The sequence below is a fragment of the Benincasa hispida genome, chromosome 4, assembly GCF_027475165.1.
Source record: "Benincasa hispida cultivar pf3 chromosome 4, pf3_genome.v1.1, whole genome shotgun sequence".
In the NCBI taxonomy this organism is placed as follows: Eukaryota; Viridiplantae; Streptophyta; class Magnoliopsida; order Cucurbitales; family Cucurbitaceae; genus Benincasa; species Benincasa hispida.
The window spans coordinates 26,744,518-26,765,461 of NC_143481.1; the positions used below are offsets into that span (position 1 = coordinate 26,744,518).

Consider the following 20,944-nt stretch of genomic DNA (forward strand, 5'->3'; position numbering starts at 1 on the left):
GGAATCGTGATCAACATATATAAATGACCACAACTCCGCTGCCAAATGGGCATGAGTTTAGTCTGAGAAAGAGCGCCTTACTCGTAGTTGGATGTCCGCATGACAGACATAGAAGCAAGCCAAAACAAAGGTGAGGCACTTGGATCAGCGCAAGGTCAGAGAGAAAAAAATATATAATAATGTCTAAATTACGCAAGGATAAAAAATCATTTAACACCCTAATGAAAAAGTTTTTTTTTTTGTGAAATAAATCATGCGATGTCCTGGAATCTAGTAAAGTCTTTTTGAAGGTTAAACCTGTGGTCTCTAAATTTTAGAAATATTTTACGAAGAGACTTGAATGAGAATTAAGGAAATTTTGGTGTATAGGACTTGAATAAGGCATCCTTGAGAAATCTAGGAAAATAGATTGCGGTCGACTTTCTAAAGGAAATCTTTAGCTTATGCTTGAGGATAAGCATTGTTTAAATTTAGGGGTGTGATAATGGGCAGAAATGCACGTTATTACAGTATTAAGTTATAAAATAATGCAGGATTGCGTTGATAAAAATATACAATATTACGTCCAAAAGCATTAAGTTCACAACATTGCGGTCGCATGCGTCCATCGCATAAAAACAGTTAACTTATGTAATTTTGTGCAGAATATGCGTTAATGCAAGGCAGAAAATGCAATCCAAAGAAATTAACAGTCGAGTGCATCAAGAAATTGCGTTAACGTAAGGCTAGACAAACGCACCAAAAGATCGCGTTAACGCAAGGCGCATCAAAAGATTGTGTCACCGCAAGGCTATGCTGTGATTTGTGCTCATATCTGCTCAAGAAGGTTGCCGCATAGAGCCGATGCAATTGGTGAGCGCATCAGGGTGAAAAGCATAATAAATCACGATGGGACAGAAAGCTGATGACGGCCGATTCCGAATTAAGTTGACAAGCCGTAACGATCTACTGTAGCAAGTACACTTAACTTTTCGGTGACAAATATTCGGCATTTCAGACAAAGAATTAATGCCATCCCATCGGTGCAATCATAAGAGAGAAGAAGCCTTTCACCCTGAAGCTGAGGCCACCTTCAATGAGAGAGTTAGACAGTTCGGCTAGTTAGACAGTTAGATAATGTTCTTAGCCTTGTTCATAGTTTTTATTTTACTTAGAAGGCGGAGCGAGAGAAGGGAAGAGATGCCAGAAGATCGCTCTGGTCACCTCGAGAGAGAACCCAGAAAGCGTGAAGAGAAGAGAGAGGGCCGACTCTCGCGAGAGCGAGATTATCTTTTGAGCAAAGTAGAGAAGAACAATGTAAAAGCCTTGGGAAACAAGAGATTGCTACCGGGCTCTTTATTCTTATTCCGCATTGTTATTCTATATTTCAATTCTATATCTATAAAATGAAACTTTTTTATCTACATCTGTTCACTCTCTTAAAAGCACGCATGTGTAGCTAAATTTATCGAATGGGTTGAGAAGAACTTAGCTAACATGACCTAGGATTTTCATTGCATGCAATCATCTTGTCTTATGTTGCGCTTAACACCCCTTTAGAGCTACTCAAATGAGAGTCTAAAGAAAGAACCTAAGACTTGAGAGAGCTAGGTTAGAATCTAGACTCGATAGAGCAAGATTAGATCTACATAGGCAAGAGATAGAGACTTAGAGATAAACTCTGTTTGCTAACATGCATCGCATGCACCCTAGAGATAGATATGGTATTATGCGGTCTCCTTGTATGTGTGTGTGTCATTCATCATCGCATAGACAAGAATAAAGGTTTATGTGTAGTCCCTATAGACTTATCGCATATATTGCATGCGTTTTAAAATTAAAAGCCGTAGCATTTGCGTTGAGAGATGATTTGCTATTTTATGTGTGTTGCATGATTGCATAACATGAACCAATCCTAGGAAGTGTTAGCTGAACCCCTTTTCAACCCGTTCCCCGCATATTCATCACATCTTTCATAGTGTTAACTCTTTTCTTAACTCTGCCGCATATATTTTTTTTTACCACAAACAACAATCCAACAACTCTTGATTTATTGGTTACCGCAAAGTTATCTTAAAAATTATTACCACATATTGTTTTTCTTAGTCCCCGAGTTCGACCCTGAACTTACCAGGAAACTTAGTAGGATTTATACTTGGATTCTGCTGAGAAAACTTGTTGCACAACACATTTTCATCACCGCAATTCCTTTCATTATATCACCGCATAAAATAATGCATCACCATCCAACACCAATCCATTTTTACCTCTAAACGTTTTAAGCAAATAAGCAGTGGCTACATCATTTGAACTTGTATTATCAACCATTACTGTAAAAAGCCTATCAATACCCCAACTTTCTAAGCATTTTTCAATTGCTCTACCTATCGTATTGTTTGATTCCCTTCCTGCACTCAAATAACCCAACAAGGACAACAAACAAAACAAAAAAAAAAGTAGCTCTAGTAGTGTAATATTACTGATTGAATAAAAGTTTTAGCAAAGAAAACAAAGAGAACAATCCTAGCGTAATTACTAACAAAAAAGAAAAACAAAAGGAAATAAAAAGAATGGAAAAACAAGAACTTCCAAGAGAGTTGGTAGTCCTCTCCTCCTAAAAGCTCCTTTCAGGTTTTACCCTAATTGTTCCCTACCTCATTCCTTCCCCTACTCTCTTTTTATAACCTAATTCTAGCCCTTTAGTGATATTGCCCTCTAACGGCTTCATCAGGTAGTGTCCCTTTAGCATATTCTTCTATAACAGTTTCAGTAGGTGGTATCCCTTGTGAAGTCCCCTAAGTTTATAATATAGGGGGTTTAACGATACCACCTTCTCGAATTTCACCTCGTCCTCAAGGTGGAGTTGAGGGAATTGTTGATTCATCGCATGTATGGAGTCCCAAGCTACTTCATTATTCAGAAGGCCTTTCCATTTGACTAGCCATTTATTAGTAGCCAATCCCATGTTCCATCGCACTCTCAAAATAGATTTCGGTACTACTTGGAGCTCAAACTCCTCAGTCAACATTGGGTGCTAATGCTTGATTCGTTGAGTTTGCCCCAATTTCTTTTTAACTTGAGAGATATGGAAAACGTTGTGTATTGATGCTTCTGGAGGAGATCTAACTTATATGCCACTTCCCTCCATGATCTGGTAGAGGCCATAAAATTTTGGGGCCAACTTTTCACATTTCTTTTGAGCCAATGACCTCTATCTATAAAGTCTGAGTTTCAAAAATACCTTGTCCCCTATTACAAAATTTAGTTCCCTCAACTTTCTTCTTCATGCGATTTTATGCCACCACCAAATTTTCTTTTAGAGCATTAAAAGCTAGATCTCTCTCTTGTAACTGTTGTTCCATACTATCATTTATCGTTTTCTTTTTACCAAATGAGATCAATGGATGGGGCGGTCAACCAAAAATAGCTTGATATAGTGTAGTCTTGATTGATGTGTGAAAGGTGGTATTGTACCTTAATTCAGCCCACGTAACCTACTTGCTCCATTTGGTTGGTTGTTCGTTGAAAAAATCTAAAATAGGTTTCCAAACATCGATTAACACTTTCAGTCTGGCCATCTATTTGAGGGTGGAAAGTCGTGTTCCTCTTCAATGTCATGCCCATAGTTGTGAACAACTCATTCCAAAAGTGACTAAAAAATATCTATCTCGGTCTGTTACTATGGATTTGGGTACCCATGATGGCAAATCACTTCTTCAATGAATGCATCAGCTACTTGTTTTACAAAGAAAAGGTGTTGGAGTTTAATGAAATGAACATACTTGCTCAATCTATCCACAACCACCATAATTGAGTCATAGCCCCCAGATTTCGGAAGTCCCTCGATGAAATCCATCGTTAGTTAATGAACTTTTATACAAGAGTACCTATGAGTAGAAGCGGATCTTTCCAAAAGCATTGTGACAAAATTATGATATTTACATTCAAACAAATAGATATGTATCAAACTACTAAATTACCGACATGCTTAAAGATAAACAACAAGAGACCAAGCAAACTTACTAGTTGAAGACACTCTTCTCGGAAAATCTCGCTCTCTCTACGAACGGATGCTCTCGCTCTCGTTGGAACGGTAAGCTATCCTTCAGCAACACTCGATCATCTACCACGAACAGACTCCACACGAATAGACGAAGATGGGGACGATACCACCACTTGGAACCCTTCGTGTTCTCAAAGTGAGAATCCAAAGAATGGGCTCTGTTCGGATTTGGTAGAGGGGAGGAGGAAAAGAGATCGTATACAACGATCAAGCAAGTGGGAAAAGGCAGCATCTATCGTATAGACAAAGTGCTTGATCATTTAGGTGAGGTACACGATCATGTAGGAAAGGGTAAGTGATCGTCTATACAAAAAGGTCGGCGCTAAGCGATCGTTTAGTAAAACGTGGGCGATCGTTTAGTAAACTCGAGCTATCATATAGGCTCTCAACTCACTAAGTAATGGGCAGCAAATACACTATGAGCTATTAATCGTGTTTTGTGCAAAAATGAAAACAACTTCCATTTTATTCTTCAGTTATGAAAATCGAATGAAACTTCCCACTAACGCACAATTACGGAGAAAACAGCGGCCAATTATCCCATAATTGTCCAATTAATAAAATAATAAATATAATCCCATTATATTCATTAACCTATAGTTTAATATCATATATCAACCATAGTGTTTTCTCCTTCAGATATAAATCATATTTATATCCAATTTCCTCCAAATTAATGTATCTCATACATAAAGTCAATTATATCATATATAATTAACTAGTTCAATCATATCATATATAATCGAACTCCCTATTGTCAATTTGAACATTTCAAACTAACCCAAAAACTGATTCCCAACTTGAATCCAAGCTACCAAGGGGACCTTATGAACCTATGGCTCGAAGCTCCAACAGTACATGAATAGCTGACCAAACTCTTTAGCCACGAGATCCACCATCTGTTAACTGCCAGGCATTCTACTAAAAACCGACAACTAAACTCTTCTTACCACAGGTATATTTCTGTGTCCATCGGATATAACCAATCATCAATACGATAACCCTTCACAGATGCTCGTAAGTACAGTTAGGCCAATTTACCATTTTGCTCTTGTAGTTACATCTAGCTCCTTAAGTACTACTGATCCCTCTAATGAACAATATAACATAGTCCTACTATGTGTGAACACCTCTCAGGCCATGACAAGGTGTGTGGTGCCACATCGTTCAAGCCTCGGGATCAGCCTTTAAGGGAACAATCTATCTACTTACCCCTGTTTCGGGGAAGGAGTGAATTCCATCTTGTGTAGCTGAGTTCCTAGCTTCCAAATCAGATGAATCCCCAAAGTGGTAGGTTTGAGTTGGCAACCTGGCCACTCGCACCCATGCAAATCAAAGGACCGCCCTCAAAGACACGAGTTCCCAACGCACTCAACATTGAGGTCATGTTACCTATGGTCATCCTAGTGAAGTGAAGTCTCTGTCATAAACGACGTTATATAACGAGACATTAACACATCATGGTTAGATCTTATACAAACTCTTTGTATAGGACGCCCCCGCTCGTATGTCCCCACACGAATGATCAGGATTAGACCATCTGTAGCAAATCACAACACTTGTAACTATTCCACAAAGCGAGTCGCATCCGTAGCGTTACCAGGATAAGGTTTCCCTCATATATCCATATACTACAGACCATTTTGGTTATTACTTAAGACATGATCTACTTGTATGTCACCACATACATGCTTAAGTTACATAATGACAATCAGGGATTTTAGTTTATTGGTTTGTAGTAAAGAAAATAAAACATCCAATGTGCAAAGTCAAGTAGTGAAGAAAACATCATATATTATATATCACATGCATTCGTACAAAATGTGTTTCCAAACTAAAGGACACGAGATTTTAGAGTATCATCCCCAACAATTAGTTCTTTCCAAACCAAGTTGGGAATAGGGAGAGGTTGAAGTAGTCTCGCCGGTGATAGAGAATCTATCTTATTTCTTTGACAAATCTCACATCCTTCAGCATATTTCTTGACATCAGTTTTCATGTCTTGCCATAATTCTCCATTCATCATCTTATAGGTTTGCAAGAACTTTGAGTGTTCCCCCAAAACTGAGTTATGAAAGGTGTAAAGAAGTGATGGAAGTAGTGAAGAAGATCAAGAGAGAACCAGTCTTCCTTTATACAGTAATTTACCATTTCTCCACTAGTATTTGGGTTTTCCATCCAAATCCTCCTTCAAGATAGCTATTATCTTCTGCAAGTCTTCATCCTTCTCAACATCCCTAAAGGCACATCCACGTCTAACAGAGTCAAGGTAGTTAACACATATGCTTCAACTGATGGGAAAACTCAAGATAGAGCGTCAACCGCTTTGTTTTGGAGTCTGGGTTGATATAAAATTTCGAAATCATAGCACAAGAGCTTGGTTAATCATCTTTGATGTTGTGGTTGAAATTCCCTCTGCTCAATTAAGAATTTCAATTCCTTTTGATCCAATATCATCGTAAACTTATTTCCCAACAAGTAATGTCTCCATTTTTTAACTTCCATCACGACTGCCATTAATTCTCATTCATAAATTAACTTCGCTCGGGCTCTTGGTGACAACTTCTTACTGAAAAAAGTGATTGGCCTCGCATTCGGAGAGAGGACAGCCCCCAATTCGTATCCTGAAGCAACAGTTTCAATAATAAATGGAAACGAAAAATATGGCAAGGCTAAAACAAGAAAACAATCATCATGGCTTTCTTTAGTTCCATGAATGCTTGGGTAGCCTCCTCACTCCATTCGAAGGCATTCATCTGTAACAGCTTCATCAATGGTGCTATAATGTTACCATATCCTTGTACAAACTGTCTATAATACCGAGTAAGGCTAAAAAATCCTCTCAATTTTGATACATTTCTCGATTGAGGCCATTGGACCATTACTTCTATCTTTTCACCATCAGCTTCCACTCCTTGCTAGGAAATCCAATGTCCCAAGTATTGAATCCTTGGTTGGCAGAATATGCATTTCTTTCGGTTTGCGTATAGTTTGTTATCCCAAAGTACATTGAAGACCACTCCCAAATGTGTCTCATGAGTTGATATATTTGTTAGGGTTGATGCTCTAAAGTCTTGTGTCCTGTAGTTTGTAAACAGTTTGTACGAACGCTTGTGTTGTATAATATATGATGTATTTCACATCTTGATTTTGCTCAGTTGTATGTTTTATTTGCTTTACCACAAATCAATAAATAGAAAATCCCTAGTTATCTGTATGTAACTTAAGCATGTATGTGGTGACATACAAGTGGATCATGTCTTGAGTGATAACCAAAATGGTCTATAGTATATGGATATAGAAGGGAAACCTTATCCTGGTAACCCTACGGATGCAGCCCGCTTTGTGGAATGGTCACAAGTGTTGTGACTTGTCACAGATGGTCTGATCCTAATCATTCGTGTAGGGGATATGCAAGTGGGGGCGTCCCATACAAAGAGTTTGTATAAGACCTGACCATGAAGTGTTAACGTCTCGTTATATAACATCGTTCATGTCAGAGACTTCACTTCACTAGGATGACTATAGGTAACATGACCTCAATCTTGAGTGAGTTAGAAACTTCTGCCATTGAGGGCAGTCCTTTGATTTGTATGGGTGCGGTGGCCAAGTCACCGATTCAAACCTAAAATTTTGGGGATTCGTCTAATTTGGGACCTGGGAACTCAGCTACACAAGATGGAATTCACTCCTTCCCCGAAGTAGAGGCAAGTAGATAGTTGATTCCAGGGATTGAACGATATGGCGCCACACACCTTCTCTTGGCTCGAGAGGTGTTCACACATAGTTGGACTATGTTGTATTGTTCATTAGAGGAATCAGTGGTACTTAAGGAGTGAGATGTAACTACAGGGGCAAAATGGTAAATTAGCCCAACTGTACTTACGAGCATCTGTGAAGGGTCATCGTACTCATGTTTGGTTATATCCGATGGACACAGAAATATATCTGTCGTAAGAAGAGTTTAGCTGTTGGTCTTTAGTGGAATGTCTGGCAGTTAACGGATGGTGGATCTCGTAGCTAAAGAGTTTAGTCAGTTATTCATGTACCGTTGGAGCTTTCAGCCACAGGTCCATAAGGTCCCCTAGGTAGCTTGGATAAAGTCGAGAATCAGTTTTTGGGTTTCAAATTGACAAGAGGGAGTTCGATTATTTATGATATAATTAAACTGGTTAATTATATATGATATAATTGGCTAAATGTATGAGATACATTATTTTGGAGAAAATTAGATATAAATATGATTTATATCAAATGGAGGAGAAATTACTATAGTAGATATATGATATCAAACTATAGGTAAGAATATAATATGATTATATTCATTTATTAATTAAATTGGTTAATTATGTGATAATTGGCCTGAAATATCTCCTCAGTCGTGCGTTAGTGGGAGAATCCGTATTTGGTTATTATAACCGAAGAATAAAATGAAAAATTGTTTCATTTTGCAAAGAGTTCGAAAAAAAATCGCAATCGGTGTGAAAACATCTTGATCGCTTACCCGAGAGCCTATACGATAGAGTCTCATCGTCTAAACAATTGCACACCTACGTCTAAACGATCACACGCCTTTCTCTAAACGGTCGCTTAGCTTTCCTAAACAATCGCATGGCGTACCGCATTTTCTAAACGATCGTTTACCTATTACTAGACGATCACTTAGTAAAACCTACACGATCGTGTAGCTTTGTCTAAACGATAAGCATCCCCACTATATGATAGCTTAATCTCCCACTTGCTTATCGTCTACACGATCAGCCTGTTCCTTCGACCTCTACCAAATTCACCAAAGACCATACTTTGGATTCTCACTTCGAGAATACCAAGGGCTCCAATGGTGGTGTCGTCCCCGCTTATGCTTACTCGTGCTTGTTTGTGTTGCTTCCGTTTGTGTAGACAATCGTGTTGTCGTAGCTAACTGATTTGTTGGGCAATAGAGTTCGTAGAGGTTCTTCCACTGTGTTGAGTTCGAGATTGAAGAGAGTCTTCAACGGTATGTGAACTCAATCCCTTGTAGTTTATTTATCAAAGCATGTCGTTAATTAGTGTAAATTGCATAACTGTCTGATAGAATGCATGTGTTGTATTTCGGTCACAATGAAATCGGAAAGATCCGAACGCGCTTATGGATTCTCTTCGTTAAGAGTTCCTTCAATTGGTATCAGAGCCAGGTTCTAATATTCCAATTTCATTGTTGCAACGAATTGCATATACGTTCTTGGTGGGTGCATATCTGCTCTGTTTAATCGTTAAATTGTTGGGATGTGCAGATTAATGGAGTTTTATATGATTTTTATATGTCATATGGTATGCACATATTGTAAATCCCACCTTAGGTTATGCACTGGTCATGTATCATCTTTTTATTGTAAATGTTATAATTTAGAGAAGCATGATTTAATTATGTAAGAGCATGCTCATGCATCATATAATATAAGAGTTATATTTATGCATGCATAAAAAGCATTGGCATGCATCATCTTTATATTATAATTGTTATAGTATAAAGGTGAATGGAAAGCATGTTTGCTTGGTTATTACGCATATATAAAAGTTATGTATAGTAATGACCGGACATTGCATGAAGCATGACACATAGGATTCTTTATAAGCGTTGTTTCTTTTTAATAGTTAAAGATAAATTAGAACTAAAAGTAATTAGAGAGACATGCATGCTCACTTAGGTTTAATTCATGTTTTAAAATATTTAAAACTTGGATCACATAGACCTAAGATTATGGTTCTAATATGATTAGCAACCCTAAGGCTTTAATCATTTAATCATTTAATAGGATTAAATTGACTAATAAAATGTTAAAGTGTAGTAAATATATCTATAAGGGACCTTTTGTCTAAGGCGGGTTCTATCTAGGTTGGGATATTTAAGTTGACGGAAACGTAACACCCCTACCTGGGAAGTTACCTAGAAAGGTGAATTAAATAGATTTGATGCATGCATGCAAGTTAAGGACAATCCATTAAAGTGTTTAAATGTGACTACTTGAACTTGTTCATATTTCATAGACAAAAGTTGTTTATGAGCAGACTTAAAAAGATGACTTAAACTAAAATTAGTAGCGGATTGTCTAGGTTAATGAACCCCTAGGTAGAACATTCAGTGGGAGGTACTTGGGGCATATGATGCTTCACTTAAACCTTTTACGTTTCTCCTAAATAGTCCACACCGTGAGATCTACCCTCGGCCTCGAGGCACCTTTGGTGTGTCCCACTAACGGATGGTGTTTGGGTAGGTCAATATCAAGGTGGATGGAGAGAGTGTTCATAGTAAGTGGGAGGGGGAAGTGCGACAACATATCCCTCGGTTTCCTTTGTTGGATTGAATAAAGTTACTGTGCATCGCCTCGAGGCACCCTGGGAGTGTCCCCCTATAGGATGGCAGCTTTACGCATTTCTTTATTTAATCTCCTAGAAGAGAATAAGGTAACTTAATCTCTTGTTCTAATCTGCTTCTTCCCTACGGTGAGCTCATTAGAGCGGGACTCTGGCACCGAAAGCGAGGGGTTACACTTACGCGGAATTGTTAAAGGCTAACAGTTCTGGACCGAATTAATGGTGGCTGTTAGGTTCAGTTCCAAGAATTGGTTCTACCTAATGATTGAAAATGTCTCATCCCAGCGAAGAGGCATCTGATCACCCCACCGGTAACATTTGTCTTGCCTCACTGGGGCATCATTGCAAAATAGAAGTCTTTCACTTAGGGTACTTGAAACTGTTTTGCAAAATTAACTGGTTAAACGTGGTTTAGCAAAATCTAATAAAGTTTTGTTCGAATTTTTTAGCAACAAGTTTTTCAAACTGGCCACAGCCACATTAGCTTTGCTTAGCACCGAAAAATTAACTGGCGATAACTTTTCGACATGGAAACACATGATCACAATGATTCTTATCATTAAGAATCTCATGTTCGCTCTTACAGAGGTCTGTCTTCCTATTCCAACTCCAAATGCCGCTCGAAATGTTTGGGAGGCATACGAGCGATGGATACGGGAGAATGAGAAGGCCCGAGCCTACATCTTGGCAAGTATTTCTGAAGTCTTGGCCAAGAAACATGAGCCCATGGTCTCAGCACGTGAGATCATGGAGTCCCTGCAAGGGATGTTTGGAAAACCGTCTGAACAGCTTATGCATGAGGCTCTTAAGTACATATTCAACTCCAAAATGGAAGAAGGCACTTCTGTTTGTGAACATGTGCTTAACATGATGGTCCACTTCAATGTGGCGAAGTTGAATGGGTCTACGATCGATGAGGGTAGCCAGGTTAGCATAATCCTGCATTCTTTGCCAGAGAGCTTCCTGCACTTTGTTAGCAATGTGATTCTTAACAAAGTGAAATATAACCTTACAACTCTCCTCAACGAGTTGCAGACCTACCAATCTTTACTGAAAAGTAAGGAGAGGAAGAAGGGTGAGGAAAATGTTGCTTCATCCTCCAGGACGTTCCATAATGGTTCGACCTTAGGAACGAAGTCTGCACCTTCTACTTCTAACTCTGCAAAAGGGAAGAAGAAGAAGGGTGGTAAGGGAAAAGAAAGGCACCTACTAACCCGCTGCCTATCGCCCCAAGAAGGCGTCCACCGATTGAAAAGGGAAAGTGTTTCTACTGCAACCAAGATGGACACTGGAAGAGGAACTGTCCTCGCTGGCTGAAAGAAAGGAAGGCTGCCAAGGCTAAGGCCAAGGTAGATAAAGGTAAATATGATTTACTTTTACTTTTACTTGAAACTTGTTTAGTGGAGAATGATGATTCTGCCTGGATAATTGATTCGGGCACCACTAATCATGTTTGTTCTTCTTTTTAGGGGATTAGATCCTGGCGACAGCTGGAGGCTGGTGAGATGACGATGCAAGTAAGCACTTGACACGTCGTCTCAGCTATGGTAGTGGGAGGGCTCCAGTTAGCTTTACATAATAGGTTTCTAGTTTTGAATGATGTATATATTGTTCCCGAACTTAAGAGGAACCTTATTTCTGTAAAGTGCTTATTACAATGTAAATTCATTGTTCTTTTTAATGTGGATAAAGCGTTTATTCATAAAGATGGTGTTACTATTTGTACATCATATCTGGAAAGTAATTTATATGTGCTAAGGCCATTAGCCATTAATTCCCTCCATAACACAGAATTGTTTAAAACTGTCGTAACTCAATCAAAACGTCGACATATTTCTCCAAAAGAAAATTCCCATCTTTGGCATCTTCGTTTAGGGCACACAATCTCAATAGAATAGAGAGATTGGTGAAGCATGGACTTCTAAGTGAGTTAGAAGAGAATTCTTTACCAGTGTGCGAATCTTGCCTTGAGAGTAAGATGACTAAACGATTTACTGGAAAAGGTTATAGAGCCAAAGAGCCTCTTGAGTTAGTACATTCTGACCTTTGTGGTCCTATGAATGTGCGAGCTCGAGGTGGCTATGAGTATTTTATCAGTTTTACTGATGATTACTCTAAGTATGGGTATGTTTATCTTATGCAACGGAAGTCTGAATCCTTTAAAAAGTTCAAAGAGTTTAAGGCTGAAGTTGAAAATGCATTGGATAGACGGATTAAAACACTTCGATCGGATCAAGGTGGAGAGTTTTTGGACTTGGGATTCTAGGATTATTTGATAGAATATGGAATCGTTTCCCAACTCTCAGCATCGGGTACACCTCAACAGAATGGTATAGCAGAGAGGAGAAATAGAACCTTGTTAGACATGGTTCGTTCGATGATGAGTTACGCTTCCTTACCGGACTCGTTTTCGGGTTTCGCAGTGGAGACTGCGGTATACATACTCAACTGTGTTCCCTCCAAGAGTATTGCAAGAACACCTCTGGAGTTGTGGAACGGGCACAAAGCTAGTTTACGTCACTTCCGCAATTGGGGTTGCCCTGCATACGTGTTTGAGGCTAATTCCAAGAAGTTGGAATCACGGTCGAGGTTATGCCTCTTTGTAGGCTACCTCAAAGGTACATGAAGGGGTTATTTTTATGATCTGTCAGAAAATAGGATTTTTGTTTCAACGAATGCTACTTTTCTAGAGGAGGATCATATAAGGGAGCACAGTCCACGAAGTAAAGTCGTGTTACGTGAGCTTTCCAATGAAACTATTGAAACTTCAACAAGAGTTGTTGAAGAGCCTGCTACATTAGCAAGAGTTACTTATGGGAGTTCATCTAGTAGGTCGGTTCCATCTCAAGAGTTGAGGGAACCTCGACGTAGTGGGAGGGTTGCGAACCTATCCATTCACTATTTGGGTTTCACAGAAATCCTTGCTTTGGTAGCAGATGGTGACATTGAGGATCCGTTGTCTTATCAGAAGGCAATGGAAGATGTATATTGGGATGAATGGGTCAAGGCCATGGATCTCGAGATGGAGTCAATGTACTTCAACTCAGTATGGGATCTTGTAGATTAGCCTGATGGGGTAAGACCTATAGGTTATAAATGGATCTACAAGCGCAAACGAGGTGCTGATGGGAAGGTACAGGCCTTCAAGGCTCGGCTTGTGGCAAAGGGTTATACCCAGGTAGAGGGAGTCGACTATGAGAAGACTTTCTCGCCTATTGCCATGTTAAAGTCGATCTGCATCCTCCTGTCCATTGCAGCTTATTATAATTATGAGATCTGGAAAAGGGACGTCAAGATGGGTTTTCTGAATGGCAATCTTGAGGAGACCATTTATATGGTGCAACCCGAGGGATTCATAGCCCAAGGTCAAGAGCAAAAGGTTTGCAGGCTGAATCGGTCCATTTACGGGCCAAAACAGACGTCTCGATCTTGGAACATACGGTCTGATACAACGATCAAGTCGTATGGCTTTGACCAAAACGTTGATAAATCTTGTGTCTACAAAAAGATCATCAACGCTTCAGTAGTCTTCTTAGTGTTGTATGTAGACGATATACTACTCATTGGGAATAATGTAGGTCTACTGACTGCAGTTAAGAACTAGCTAGCGACCCAATTTCAAATGAAAGATTTGGGAGAGGCTCAATTTGTTCTAGGTATACAGATCTATCTAGATCGTAAGAACAAAGTGCTAGCACTGTCTCAGGCATCGTACATTGACAAGATGTTGCTCAAGTACTCGATGTAGGACTCTAAGAGGGGCCTACTGCCATTCAGGCATGGAGTCACTTTGTCTAAGGAAATGTGTCCTAAGACGCCTCAAGAGGTTGAGGAGATGAGACAGATCTCATTTGTGTCTACCATTGGCAGTTTGATGTACGCGATGCTCTGTACTCATCCAAACATCTGCTACATTGTGGGCATACTCAGTAGGTATCAGTCTAACCCAAGCTAGGGTCACTGGACCGCAGTGAAGAATATTCTCAAGTATCTTCGGAGAACGAGGAACTACATGCTCGTGTATGGATCTAGGGATTTGATCCTTACTGGATACACGGATTCTGACTTTCAGACTGATAAAGACTCTCGTAAATTCACATCAAGGTCAGTCTTTACTCTTAATAGAGGAGTTATAGTATGACGAAGCACTAAGCAGGAGTGCATCGCCGACTCTACTATGAAGGCGGAGTACGTAGCGGCTTGTGAAGCTGCTAAGAAAGCCGTCTAGCTCAGGAAGTTCTTGACAGAACTGGAAGTTGTTCTAGATATGTCTAGGCCCATTACCCTATATTTTGATCATAGTGGGGCAGTGGCGAACTCCAAGGAGCTGAGGAGTCACAGGCGCAACAAACACATAGAGCAGAAATATCATCTGATCCGCGAGATAGTGCATCGAGGGGATGTGATCGTCACGAAGATCGCTTAAGAGCACAATGTTGTTGACCCCTTTACGAAGGCTCTCACGACTATAGTGTTTGAGAGTCACCTACGGGGCATGGGTCTACAAGATTGCCCGTGGCTGGGCTAAGGCAAGTGGGAGATTTTTTTACACTGGGCTTTTATGCCCTAGTTTATTTTTTTATACTAGTTTTTTTGTACACCTACACCCCACTTCGCTTTAGGACAAGTGGGAGATTGTTGGGGTTGATACCCTAAAGTCTCGTATACTGTAGTTTGTAAATAGTTTGTACGAACGCTTATTTATAATATATGATATTTACTTCACATCTTAATTTTGCTCAGTTGTATGTTTTATTTGCTTTACCACAAACCAATAAACAGAAAATCCCTGGTTATCTGTATGTAACTTAAGCATGTATGTGGTGACATACAAGTGGATAATGTCTTGAGTGATAACCAAAATGGTATGTAGTATATGGATATAGGAGGGAAACCTTATCCTGGTAATGCTACGAATGTGGCTCGCTTTGTGGAATGCTCACAAGTGTTATGACTTGTCACAGATGGTCTGATCCTGATCATTCGTGTAGTGTACATGCAAGCAGAATCGTCCTATACAAAGAGTTTGTATAAGACCTGACCACGAAGTGTTAACGTCTCATTATATAACACCGTTCATGATAGAGACTTCACTTCACTAGGATGACCATAGATAACATGACCTCAATCCTGAGCGAGTTAGGAACTCCTGCCATTTTGGGGATTCATCTAATTTGGGAGCTGGAAACTCAGCTACACAAGATGAAATTCACTCCTTCCCTGAAGCTGGGTCAAGTAGATAGATAGCTCCCTTAAGGGTTGATTTCAAGGTTTGAACGATGTGGCGCCACACACCTTCTCTTGGCTCAAGAGGTGTTCACACATAGTTGGACTATGTTATATTGTTCATTAGAGGAATCAGTAGTACTTAAAGAGTGAGATGTAACTACAAGGGCAAAACGATAAATTGGCTCAGCTATACTTACGAGCATCTGTGAAGGGTCATCGTACTCATGATTGGTTATATCCAATGGACACATAAATATATCTGTGGTAAGAAGAGTTCAGTTGTTGGTCTTTAGTGGAATGCCTGGCAGTTAACGGATGGTGGATCTCATGGCTAAAGAGTTTAGTCAGCTATTCACATACCATTGGAGCTTCGAGCCACAAATCCATAAGGTCCCCTAGGTAGCTTGGATAAAGTCGAGAATCAGTTTTTGGGTCAGTTTGAAATGTTCAAATTGACAAGAGGGAGTTTGATTATATATGATATAATTAAACTGGTTAATTATATATGATATAATTGGCTAAATGTATGAAATACATTATTTTGGAGGAAATTAGATATAAACATGATTTATATGAAGTGGAGGAGAAATTACTATAGTAGATATATGATATTAAACTATAGGGTAAGAATATAATAGGATTATATTCATTTATTAATTAAATAGGATAATTATGTGATAATTGGCGTGAAATATCTTCTCAATCGTGCGTTAGTGGGAGAATTCGTATTCGATTATTGTAACCGAAGAATAAAATGAAAATTTGTTCCATTTTGCAAAGAGTTCGAAAAAAAATCACATTCGGTGTGAAAACGTCTTAATCGCTTACCCGAGAGCCTATACGATAGAGTCTCATCGTCTAAACGATTGCACACCCGCGTCTAAACGATCGCACGCCTTTCTCTAAACGATCGCTTAACTTTCCTAAATGATCGCATAGCGTGCCACATTTTCTAAACGATCGTTTACCTATTACTAGATGCGCTTAGTATAACCTACACGATCGTGTAGCTTTGTCTAAAAGATAAGCATCCCTTACTCTCCCACTTGCTTATCGTCTACACGATCAACCCGTTCCTCCGATCTCTACCAAATTCACTAAAGACCACACTTTGGATTCTCACTCTGAGAATACCAAGGGTTCCAAGTGGTGGTGTTGTCCCCGCTTCTGCTTGCTCGTGCTTATTCGTGTTGTTGCCACTCGTGTAGACGATCGTGCTGCATTAGCTGACTAATTTGCTGGGTGATAGAGTTCGTAGAGGTTCTTCCACTGCATTGAGTTCGAGATTGAAGAGAGTCTTCAACTGGTATGTGAACCCAATCCCTTGTAGTTTATTTATCAAAGTATGTCGTTAATTAGTGGAAATTGCATAACTGTCTATTAGAATGTATGTGTTGTATTTTGGTCACAATGAAATTGAAAAGATCTGAATGCACTCATGGATGCTCTTCATTAAGAGTTCCTTCGATATTAGGGTTGTACACTAAGATATCATTAAAAAAAAAAAAAAAAAAAAAAAAAAAAAAAAAAAAAAAAAAAAAAAAAAAAAAAAAAACCTAGTAAAAATCGGCATAAGAAGAGACAGAATACCTGGTTCATAAGTGATTGAAAGGTAGCCGGAGCATTTGTTAATCCGAAGGGCATTACTAAGAATTCGTAGTATCCCTTATGTGTTCTAAATGTATTCTTCTCAATATCGTTGTCCCTCATTCTTATCTAGTGGTATTCGGATCTGAGGTCAAGTTTGGAATATATGGCTACTCCATGTAGCTCATCTAGTAGCTCTACAATCACTGAAATCCAAAATTTATCTGACATGGTTACTTGGTTTAATATCCGAGAGTCCATGCAGAATCGTGATCCCCCATCTTTCTTTCTTACCAACAGCATTAGACTCAGATACAAATTACGACTGGGTCGAATTATCCCTACTTGAAGCATCTCGCTCACCAGCTTTTCTATATCTTCTTTCTGTGTGTACTTGTACTTATAGGGGCGAACATTGACTAGCTGTTGTTCTTCCTTCAACAAAATTAGGTGGTAGATAGCACTTTTGGGAGGTAAAGTCTTTAATACTGCAAACACGTCCTCATTTTCATCTAATAGTGATTGGATCATGACGGGTAGTTTTCTTTCTCTCAATCCACCTTCTCAAGTAACTCCTCGTCGTTTTCCTCCATTCTTAGGTTCTGAAATTTAAACAAAAACCCTTGATCATTCTCTCAATCCCAAATCTTGGATATGGCTTTTAAGGACACTTCTGACTTCTTCAACGAAGGGTTTCTTCTCAGAATGATCGGTACGTCTCTAGAAATGAACGCCCTTGTGAAGGAAGGTCAATGTATTTGCATGAATCCAGTCGTGCAAAGCCATTGCATCCCCAGAACAACGTTCATCTTCACTAAATCAGTTGTAAGGAAATCGACCATTACCTCTAGCTCCGAAAATCGGATTACCACTGAACTGCATCTCCCCCTTCCTTGGATCGATGTCCCGTTACCAATCACCACCTCACCAAGTAATTGGCACACCCAGCTCCTCCACAATTTTCATATGTTTAAAATTGTATGTTGCCCCATAATCTATCAGGACGATCACCTCCCTTCCTTCCATTCCTCCTTTTAATTTCATCGTTCCTTTCGCTGAGAACCCAAACATCGAACGCAATGCTATCTTTGCATTTTCAGTGACTTCCATCACCTTCATTTCGGTTGGCACTCCTTCTTTTCCCACCTCTGTTTCTTCCATCTCGTTTTTATCATTCATAATAAACAACATTAATTCACGGTTAGCCCTTGCTTTACAACGATGCCCAGGGGAGTATTTGTCGTTGCATTAAAACATGGGCCTTTATCCAACCTTTTTCTAAATTCACTATCAGATAGTTGTTTCATCAGTGGCTCTTTCTTCCCATAGGTGACCTTCATCGGAATTGAAATTTGCCTCATCATTAGGGTTTCGTTCCCCTTTGTTGTAGTTTTATCACCCATCGCATTTTCTTTTTTCACACCTTGGGCCTCTTTCTTATTTGACCCAGCCACACCGAACCAACTGAAAGGCCACGTTCCTATCATTCAACAATTGGGCCTCTCGCATGCAATCTTCTAAAGTTGATGGTCTACTAATAACCTCGACCTATAGGGCCAGTTCCAGCCCATTCATGAAAGCATCTTGGAGAATGCTTTTCGCTATGTCCGGCAAAGGGGCTGAGTAGTTCATGAACTTCTTCACGTACTTCGCGTAGGTATCATCTTGTTTAATTCTTATCAACCTCACCCCCAGACTACCCTCTTCCGTTGGGTGGAAATTGTCGAACATTCTCTTCTTCAACTCTTCCCAGGATGTGATGGCTTTGTGATTGTGACTCCATCTAAACCAATCGACTTATCGGGAGCAAAACTCACCACCGACACCTTCACTTTTTCCGCGTTGTTCAACTCGTGGATCTCGAAATAGTGCTCAATACAATAGACCCAAGATTCCAGGCTTTCCCCCGAGAAAATCGACATTTCCAATCGTTTATATTTGCTCTTATCAATGCCTCTGTTCATTAGATTCACGAACGACTCCATTTCATCAATCTTTCCTTTGAGCTTGAGTCGCGACCCTTTATAGATCCTGGATTCTTCACTCTTACGTGCGGCATTATTCTCTTTGATTTCTTTCGATAGTTTCTCGATGCTTTTATAGAGTCCAAGAAGCATATCCTTCATGTGAGTTATCTCCTTCTCGTTGGATTCCAATCATTCTTCCACTTGTTTCTGCACCATCGCTCTAGTTCGCCCCAAGATTAACGCTCTGATACCAATTTTTTAGGTTCCCTTCCTGCACTCAAATAACCCGACAAGGACATCAAACAAAACAGAGCAAAAGTAGCTCTAGTAGTGTAATGTTACTAATTGAATAAGAGTCTAAATAGAGAAAATATAGCGAACAATCCCAGTGTAATTACTAACAAAAAGGGAAAACAAAAAGAAGCAAAAAGAATGGTAAAACCAGCACTTCCAAGGGAGCTGGTAGTCCTCTCCCCTTAAAAAATTTTGTCAACCTTTTCCCTAATTATTCCCTGCGTCATTCCTTCCCCCACTCTCTTTTTATAGCCTAGTTCTAGTCCCTCAGTCATATTCCCCTATCACGGCTTCAGCAGGTGGTGTCCCTTGAGCATATTCTCCTTTAGTGGTTCCAGCAAGTGGTATCACTCGTAAAGTCCCCTTTTTACCCCTCATTTTGTAAGTGTGTAATATAGAAGGTTTAACGGTTCATATCTCCTTTATGATTAGTTATTTGATAAAAGTTCAAAATTCTTTTATGCAAGTTCCAATCACCATCAATGAAACGTGCAGTTATAATTAATATTCTGCACGGAAATCTATGTACCAATTGTTATACAAATGCTACTTCGAGTTAATGCACTCTTTAACTTTTTTTTTCTTCCTCATGTACATTTGAAAACAATCGTTTGAGATAGGCACTTTTGATGGAATTACAAAGTTCGAATTTAATTTCGGACAAAATTTATGAAATCCTTCCCTTTCAATATTGAGTGGATTGTGGGGGAGATTTTAGCTTTAGTGATATTGGTCATTTGTTGGATACCGAGTCACCGAGACGACGCATGGAACAAATTGCTGCATTTCAGGGCCTAGGCAGTGCTTCTGCAGATTGTGATTATATTTTGAATAAGGTGTCGGATGTATATTTGAAGCAGCTAATTAGGTATTGTGTTGACTTTGTAGGAGCATGGCCTGCACTTGAGCCTGAGAAAATTATTGCCCGTAAGCAGCAGATTCAGGGGAAGGTTATCAATGGCATGTTGCCGAATAATCAATTACATGGACGACGTAGCAACGGAAATGGAGAAGTTGAACACAAGCACAGATTACAGTGCTCGATATCTTTGCTCGACTTCAAGGTAGCAATGGAGCTTAATCCAACACAACTAGGGGAATACTGGAACTGGAGAAAGTTTGTATGCATCCGTTTGAGGAATGAAACGACTCTGATATTTCTGTTTATCCCATTCCACAGATAGATCTAGCCATGATTTAAGGGTCTCAAGCTTTTGTGTAAATTTAGATCATTGAGGAAATATACAAAATTTTGCAAAGATGTAGTTTGTAGCTTGGTGAGAGGTAACTACTAGTGAAAGAACTTAGTGCTGCTATTTGTGTATTTAAATCTGAGAATCGATTTGAATTTCATATGAATAACTCATCACTACAATCTGCACATGGTATCCTCTGTATCTCATGTTTTTTTGGGTTAGATAGAAAGATGCAGATGCTATAAAATGATATAGCATTTTTATTCTTTAAACAT

General features: G+C 39.3%; 1 long non-coding RNA gene across 1 annotated transcript; it reads left to right on the forward strand.

Annotated features, from left to right (window-relative positions):
* Positions 1–15,627: 15,627 nt before the first annotated feature.
* LOC120075571 (uncharacterized) lies at positions 15,628–20,859 on the forward strand. The gene is made up of 2 exons (XR_005481357.2): positions 15,628–19,854; positions 20,362–20,859. It is a non-coding gene; the product is annotated as an uncharacterized LOC120075571 (long non-coding RNA).
* Positions 20,860–20,944: the final 85 nt, after the last annotated feature.